Raw genomic sequence first — 8108 nt, forward strand, 5'->3', positions numbered from 1 at the left:
TTTTCTATTTATGTAAATCCATTGGCGTTTTGATAAGGGTTGAATTGTATCTGCAGATTACTTTGTGTAGTATGGACATTTTAACAGTATTAATTATTCTAATCCATGAACATGGGCTGTCTTTCTATTTATTAGTGTCTTCTCTAATTTCTTTCATCAGTGTTTTATAGTTTTCATTGTATAAGTCTCTTACCTCCTTGGTTAAGTTTATTCCTAAGTATTTTATTCTTTTGATGCTATTGTAGATGGATTGTTTTCTACTTTCTTTTTTGGGTACTTTGTTGTTAGGATATAGAAACACAACTGATTTTTGAAGAGCTGGGTGTCTTAATCTGTTTGGGCTATCGAACAGAAATACCATAGACTGGGCAACTTATTAACAACAGACAGTGATTTCTCACAGTTATGGAGTCTGGGAAGTCCAAGATCAAGGGGCTGGTAGATTCAATGTGTGGTGTGAATCCATTTCTTGTTCCTACTGGTATCTATTTGCTTTGCCATCACATGATAAAAATGGGCAAGGGAGCTTTCTTGGGTCTCTTTTATAAGGGCACCAGTCCTGTTCAGGAGGGATCCACTGTTAAGACCTAATTACTTCGGGAAGGCTCTACCTCCTAATACCTTGGGGATTTGGATTTCAACATATGAATTTTGGGAGGACACAAATATTCAGTCCATAGCACTGAGTAATCACTGTGAACATAGAGCTAGGTCAAGCAATGCTTTTATTACTTGATTTTGTTGTTTTTTATATCTCAATATGTGTATTCTGTATAGTATATGTTCTTTATGTGACCTGTATACTTATGAATATTTTAGATTTACTTTTATGTTTGTGTCTGTGTAATCCTTTTTGAAAGAATTCCATGAAGCAATATTTTGTATTATGGTGAAATGTTTTTGTAATAAGTATATTGATAGAATGTTGACTCCAGCAATAAATTGGTAAATTTAAAAATTATGATGTTGCCTACAGTAAAGGGAAAGATTGGTATTATGTGCAAAAACTCATTCTCACCTGTGTTTCTGAGTCTATATGTATATGCGTGTGTGCTTATATGCACATATATTTATAGGAAAAGGAATGACTTTTCTAAATAAAATTATCTTGGAAAACCACATCTTTTTAGAATGTATTATATTTATGCTGGGAGAATATTTATAAATGAGGGTTAGTTATTTTATTAATAATTTTCTCATGTAGGAGGAGGAGTCTAGTTTAAAGGTTGTGCAGGCTGAAAATGTTAGTTATGAGTCCGTTGTAAATAACTTGAAACAGATATCATGACCACTATCCTCTCCGTGTCTGATGACACCTAGTGGGTGTTTGCTTGCTGACTGACTTTATCATTTTTGTCAGGTCTTCTCAGTAACAAATAACTTTTTGTTATTTTGGGCATCAAAGAAAAGGAAAAAGATTGACACATATAAGCCTTAGTAAAATCTTATAATGTTTCAAACTCTGGAGTGATAAGGAGAAAGCTGCTAGGAAATTTGTCTTTGCCTGGAATGGAAACAATGTTACTTTTTAAGAAAAAAATTAAGAATCAAGAAGGACTTACTAAATAATTACTTAGGCCAAGGAGTGTGCTGTAGGTTCTGGAGAAATCAAAAGTAGGACAATGGTTCGTACCCTAAAGACTGTCTGCTTGAGTAGACAAGATTAAGACCTATGAAAAAATTAAATTCTACAACGAGAAAGCCCCAGAAATACAATGCAGAGTTTAAATAGTTTGTAAATACCTGCTTCATATGTTGGTCCCGAATGTTTTCCTTTTCCTACATAAAGCAGCACAACTGTGCTTCCACCCACACATTAAAGCCATTTGGTTTCATGTCAAAGGTTAGTATTTGGAGTTAAATCTAAGTGAAGCAGCAAACTATACTAACTCTGTAAGTCAGGCAAGATAAATTCAGAAGGTTGGGAGAGAAATCTCTGAACTGGTTGAGGCCAGTTTCTTTGGACAAAATCACCCCAAGGTCTGCTTCAGGCTCCAAATCTAGGTGTTCATTTGGGATCTAATCTATCTTTCCTGGGCTTTTTTTTTTTTTTTGTTAAGACTTGCTATTCATTTATTTTGAGTGGGGAGGGGCAGAGGGAGAGGGAGAGAGAATCTCAAGTAGACTCCACGCTGAGCATGGAGCCAGACACCAGGCTTGATCCCTCAACTGTGATCATGACCTGGGCCAAAATGAGCAGTTGGCTGCCAGCGAACTGAGCCACCCAGGTGCCCCCCTTCCCTGCACTTTTTGAGGCTTTTTGGACTTTACCTATGGGAATTTTCTCTGGAAAAGGAAAGAGGAATGGGGCTCAGGCTAATTGGGGTGTGAGATCACTGTCATAAATCTGTTGGAGTGTTTGAATGTCCAGGAGAAAAGGTAATGCCTTGTATCTTCCTTGTGGCAAGATCTTGCCATTTCAGGCCCTGATCCTAACACTTTTAGGGGTCTCATTGCTAAGGTTCAACGCTTTAGAACCCAACCTTTTCTTTCCCTTCCAAGGAAGCTGCATGCTAATGGTGCCAACTTGCACCTTCCACAGTGTCTCTAATGGCTTTGCAGATCAGTTAGATCTCTGTTATTGTGACTGAAATCCTAAAACTTACTGGCTGAAGCCGAAAAATGGACCTTTTAGCTCTCATAACCTACAGAGCCAGAGTAGGGGTGATTTCTCAAGCAGTCTCACCGACTCAGCTCAGCTCTGCTCTTTCTCTTGTTGGCTTCATTCTTAGACAGGTTCTTCATTCGGGAATGCAAAATGGGCAAGCAGCTTTAACTTTGTCATCCTTTTACTTTCAGACCAGGAGCCAACAGTGATTTTCAGTAAAACGTCTCACTGCATCTCATTGGCTTCAGTGGGGTCCCATACTCATCGCTAAGTAATGTCTGTAGGTCAGGCGAATGTAACAAACTGGTTGGCTTAAGACTGGGTCACATGCTCCATTCCTTTAATTGGATTCCCGCGTAAAGCGTGTAACCTAGTATGTGGTGGAGGTGATGTCTGGAAATAATAAATTCAAATTTCAGGTAACAATAATAACTGAGCTTCTGTATCATGATTATGTCTGCAAGTTCTATTCTGATCACCCATCATTAATAATCTTTAGACAAGAATTTTTATTTTGCGTGGTTATCTAAAGAAATTAGAATGGATGCTGAGCATTACACAACAAGAGCCACAAATGCCCACTGTAGTTTGGTGTCCAAATATTTTTGGCCTCTAGATATTCTCAGAAAGTATATAAAATGTACTGATTGAAGCAGTATCCACAGGCAGCATGAGTGTATGGTCACACAAGCTTGTGGTTGGAGTGTTTGAATACTTGTATATTTTGTGAACAGAGGTCAGTTTCGAAGCTAGAATTGGGCATTTTTGGTAGAGGACTAGCTAAGTACTTTATCTTTGCGAGAGAATTTGACCTTTGGTTAACTCTGTAGCTCTGTTCTCCTGGAAACCCGAAAATGATAAAATGTCAGTAATATTTCTAGGCAACATTGCTTAGGGTAAAAATGGCCCTTGGTTAGTAAAAATGACTACCTGAGGTAGGAGAATTTCCCTGGTCTGGCCCTGACTGTGCTCTCTAAGAGGAGTTAGCTCTGGCGGATCTCTAAGAGGTCCCTCCCACCACCCATTGTATTCTCCAGCTACCTCTGAAGTGAGGGGCAAGCCTGTGTTGGTCTGGATTGAGATAACTATAAATCCTGAGAGGAGGCCATCATTTGGTTCTCTTCTGAGCGCAGTGGCTGTTATAACAGGGCATAACTTTTGGGGGAATCCTGGAAATTATGTCTGTGAAATTGTTAAAAGGTACAGGCTCCTGTGAGGAATAATGCTTTTAAGGCTGGTTGCTCCTGAACTTGCTTATGTTCTGCTCATTGTTCTTGAGCTGTTGCCTCGGGGCTAGATATAATAGCTCCTGGATACTGTGTGGATTATTGCGTGGTTTGCCACAAGGTTCCTACAGAAGAGTAATGCCTGATGCTGCCCTGCTGGGCAAACTCTCTGAGCTGACCAGTTGGTTGTGTGTCTGAATGTTCACTTGGGCTTAAGAAGACCCATGGGTGGTATTGCAGACACATATGTAAGATGCAGCCTGAAATGAGGCTCAGATTCCTGATACCATGATATGGCAGAGACTGGATAACTGTATATTACGCCTATTTTCTTTTCTTCGTGGGCACAAAACTAGATTCCATTTCTCAGCCTCTCTTGCAGCATGTGTGGTCATTTAAGTTCTAACCAATGGAATGTGGATGGAAGTAAAGAAGAGTACTTCCAGATCTGGCCCATAAGAACTTTCCCTGTGCCATCTCTACCTGCCTGATGAGTGCCCAGGACTCTAAGGCTCTAGAGGAAAATGAAACCTCAAGATAGAGTCCCTGAATCACCACATAGAAGGTCACCTGCAATTGGGAACATCTATTTAGACTTCAAATGAACAAGAAACACACCATTATTATATTTAGCCAGGGTAATTCAGAGGCTCACCTGTGAAATCAGCTAGTACTTCCCCAACTAACAGTTGCTAACTAACAACTAACAGTCCTCAGATCCAGAAATTTTAACAGGATACACTAAGGGATTGCAGGCTTGCCATATTTCCAGGAATAGCTTTAGGGTTTTTTAAACCCCGAAAACACAAACACAAGGTGTATGTTTACGTCATGAGCTGATGATTTGGAAGTAAGATTCATTTACTCCTGAAATGGTAACAATTTGGGACACAGGGGCGCCTGGGTGGCACAGCGGTTAAGCGTCTGCCTTCGGCTCAGGGCGTGATCCCGGCGTTCTGGGATCGAGCCCCACATCAGGCTCCTCCACTATGAGCCTGCTTCTTCCTCTCCCACTCCCCCTGCTTGTGTTCCCTCTCTCGCTGGCTATCTCTCTGTCAAATAAATAAATAAAATCTTTAAAAAAAAAAAACAAAAAAAAAACAAAAAAAAAAACAAAAAACAATTTGGGACACAACTCCTAATTGTAAGTAGGGGAAAATGGCCACAGGAAACATTTGTATAAATGTTGCTCTGTCTATAATAACACCACCAGTTTCTGCCTAGCTAGTTCAGAATGGCAGAGAAAGACTGCAAATAGACTGTTGTACTGGAGATGAGAGAAGTTTCACTTTTTCCTTTTCTACAGCCTCCAGACTAAATCAGGGGCTCAGGAGGATTCTAGCCCATTGTTGTTTACAGTCCTGTTTCCTATATTATGGATGGACAGCCAGTGGAACATTAGTCCATGAAAAAAGGATTCTGTGGCCAGATAAATTAGGGAAATAGTACATAGAATGTTTTCCCCATGAGAGGATCTCCATGCATATCAACTTATTAAAGACTCTGAGAAGCTGTGTAATAAGGAAACCTGTTTTTAACATTGTAAGTTTATAATAAATAACTATACATAATGTCATAATTTTAATATATTTTATTAAATTATTTAATTTCTATTTTATTAAATTGTTACAGTTAAAAAAATTATTTTAAGTAGGCGCCATGCCCAATATGGGGCTTGAACTCACAACCCTGAGATCAAGTCGCTTGCTTTACTGACTGAGCCAGCCAGGCACCCTAAATTGTTATATTTTTATTTATAAATAGATAACTTGTGTGTAGTAACTACCCCAAATCTCTTCAATATAGTAAAGGTTTATTTCTCACTCATTGCAGTTCCGTGCGGGTCAGTGGGTGGTTGGGAGAGCATGGTTCTACCCCATTGTCATTCAGGGACCCACCCTCCATCCAGTGTGGGGCTTCAGAATTTTCCACTAGATACTTTTGTATCCAGCTAGCAGGGAGGGAAGTATGGGGAAGGCACATATGCTCTTAACTACCTTTGGAGGTGTTTCTTTTCACTTCTACTCACATTCCATTGATAAGAACCAATCCCAAGGTCCACCTGTAGGTAAGGGCACTGGGAAGGTACCTAGGAGGAAGAGGAGAAACGTGGATATTGGTGACCAATTCGAGTAGCTGTCACAGTTGTTCTGCTGAACCCCACATATTGATTTTCTCCCTTTTGCCCTACAACAAACACGTATTCACATCCCAAGGAAGCTACCCAAAGTCCCACATAGTCACTATGTCAGTTGAAAATCCAGGATTTTTCAGTGATGCAGTCATCTCTATCAGAGGCAAAATAGGAGACACGTGGTGGTCCCTAACCCACAGCACTTCTGAAATCCTTCTAGTCATTCAGGTCTGAAGCTCCCTGCCTCATTTCACTGATCTGGCCTTGATTCTGCTCTCCAGGAGAAACTCGTTTGTTCTTTGTTGCCCATGGTCCTGGCTCTGTCTTCTGAGAGTATCTCTTGTCCGTTACCTTTCCTGATGTCATCACAAGTGAGTGGTGAGGAGTAAGCGCCCCTTTGTAGCTGTGTAGATTTTGCAAGCTGTTTCTCAACCATCTTGGTCCAGAATGCAAAATCTGGCTGGATGTACAGTTGAGAGCTACATAGCCTCCACTTATTGGGGTGAGTGGGCTGTTAGTGACAATAGTTAACAGGTTGGACATTTCTATGGTGCTTTGGTTTCCACATGCTTGAATATATAGTATTGCATGCGATCCTCAAAACAACCCCACCACATGGGGATATGTAACAGTGAAAAAAACCACTGGGAAGTCTAAAGTGAACTATTGTAGGTCCATTCACAAGGCAAAAAACAAAACAAAACAAAACAAAAACAAACTTTATGATTTGCTTCTGCTTTGTGGATCCCTCCTTCTCTTCTTCTGCTTCTTCTTCTTCTTCTTTTTTTCCCTCTGATCTGGGCCATTTTGTGGGCTAATGATTCAGCCTGTTCAAGTTAAAAGTCTGATCTGGCCTCAGATTTGATGAGCCATCTATCTCTTCCCAGTAAACAAGTGACTTGCTTTTGGTAAAGGAGACTGACAAGATTCTTCTCATTCTGAGAAACTGTATTCAGGTCTGAAATACCTGATTCCACCCTGCTCTCTCCTCTTTACGGAATCATAGGATTTCAGGCCAGTAATACTGTTTTAGACCTATGACTCATTCCATCTTCGTCAGAGGCTGAGGGGGTTCTTCGGAGGTACCATCATGGGGCGGTTCAGAGCAGATGAGGTAGGGGTGAGAAGTGTTCATCAGTTTTGGCTCTGGGCTTCTTATCACCCCTCAATCAGGGCAGCCAACTTTGGACTGTATCATTAGAATAAAGGGCTTAACTACTAACAAAACTTGCAAACCATGGTTATTAGTTAAACTTAAGGTCCAGAGAGGTTAATTGACTAGCCTGAACGCACACAGATGCTCACTGGAGGAACTGTGCTTCCTGAATCCCGGAGAAGTGTTCTGCTGCTCTGGAGTGGTTGCCTGTTACTTCCCTTGGTGTACCATGTGGTCTAAGATAAAGGGTTGGAGTCGGTGACTGAGAGCAGGGGTAACTTGGGCAGGCAACTTCAACCTGTAGCTCTTGGTCTCCCAAGTCCTCATTAGGTGAAACAGGAAGAATCCTAGCTTCCTTTCCAGGGCAGGGCTTCTGTGTGAATGACTGATGGTGCACCCTGCTAGGATCTTGGCACCTCTCAGGCAATTTCGTCAGCCCCTATTTACCAAGGCACTGCCTGAATTCCTTCTGCCATTCTATCTCCTCGTCCTGCATGCAGTTCGCTAACTGTGCCATTTAAAATTTCAAGTTGGAGAGGACAACATGATTGTCCTGTTAGATTTTGGGCTTTTAGAATGTTCTTCATCCCCAGAATTTGAAGATAGAGTGGGTGGAGGTCAGCTTGATTCTGTCTCAATCCATGGTCTAAAGAGTATTAAACATGCAAGAAATGGCTGCTCTATCTCTCCTCCCCCCTCCGTTCTCACCACATATAATGTTTGTTTTTGCACAGGACTAGAAAAGAGTCCTCGTTTTAAATTCATTTTTCTTTTATCAATTGGGGAAATACCTCACTGTGTCTTGTTTAAATGTGGCTTTTCACACAGTTACAGCTTTTGTGGGGGGAGGGGCGTGAGTAATTTCCGCCTGTGCAGGAAAACACAGCGCCAATGTTTGGAATGTCAGTGACTTCAGAAGTTTTAGCAGGTTGGTTACCTGTTCCAACCACCAGGTTTGGTCCCCCCAAAGACTTGCATTTGGCT

Source organism: Ursus arctos, unplaced genomic scaffold, assembly GCF_023065955.2.
Source record: "Ursus arctos isolate Adak ecotype North America unplaced genomic scaffold, UrsArc2.0 scaffold_37, whole genome shotgun sequence".
In the NCBI taxonomy this organism is placed as follows: domain Eukaryota; kingdom Metazoa; phylum Chordata; class Mammalia; order Carnivora; family Ursidae; genus Ursus; species Ursus arctos.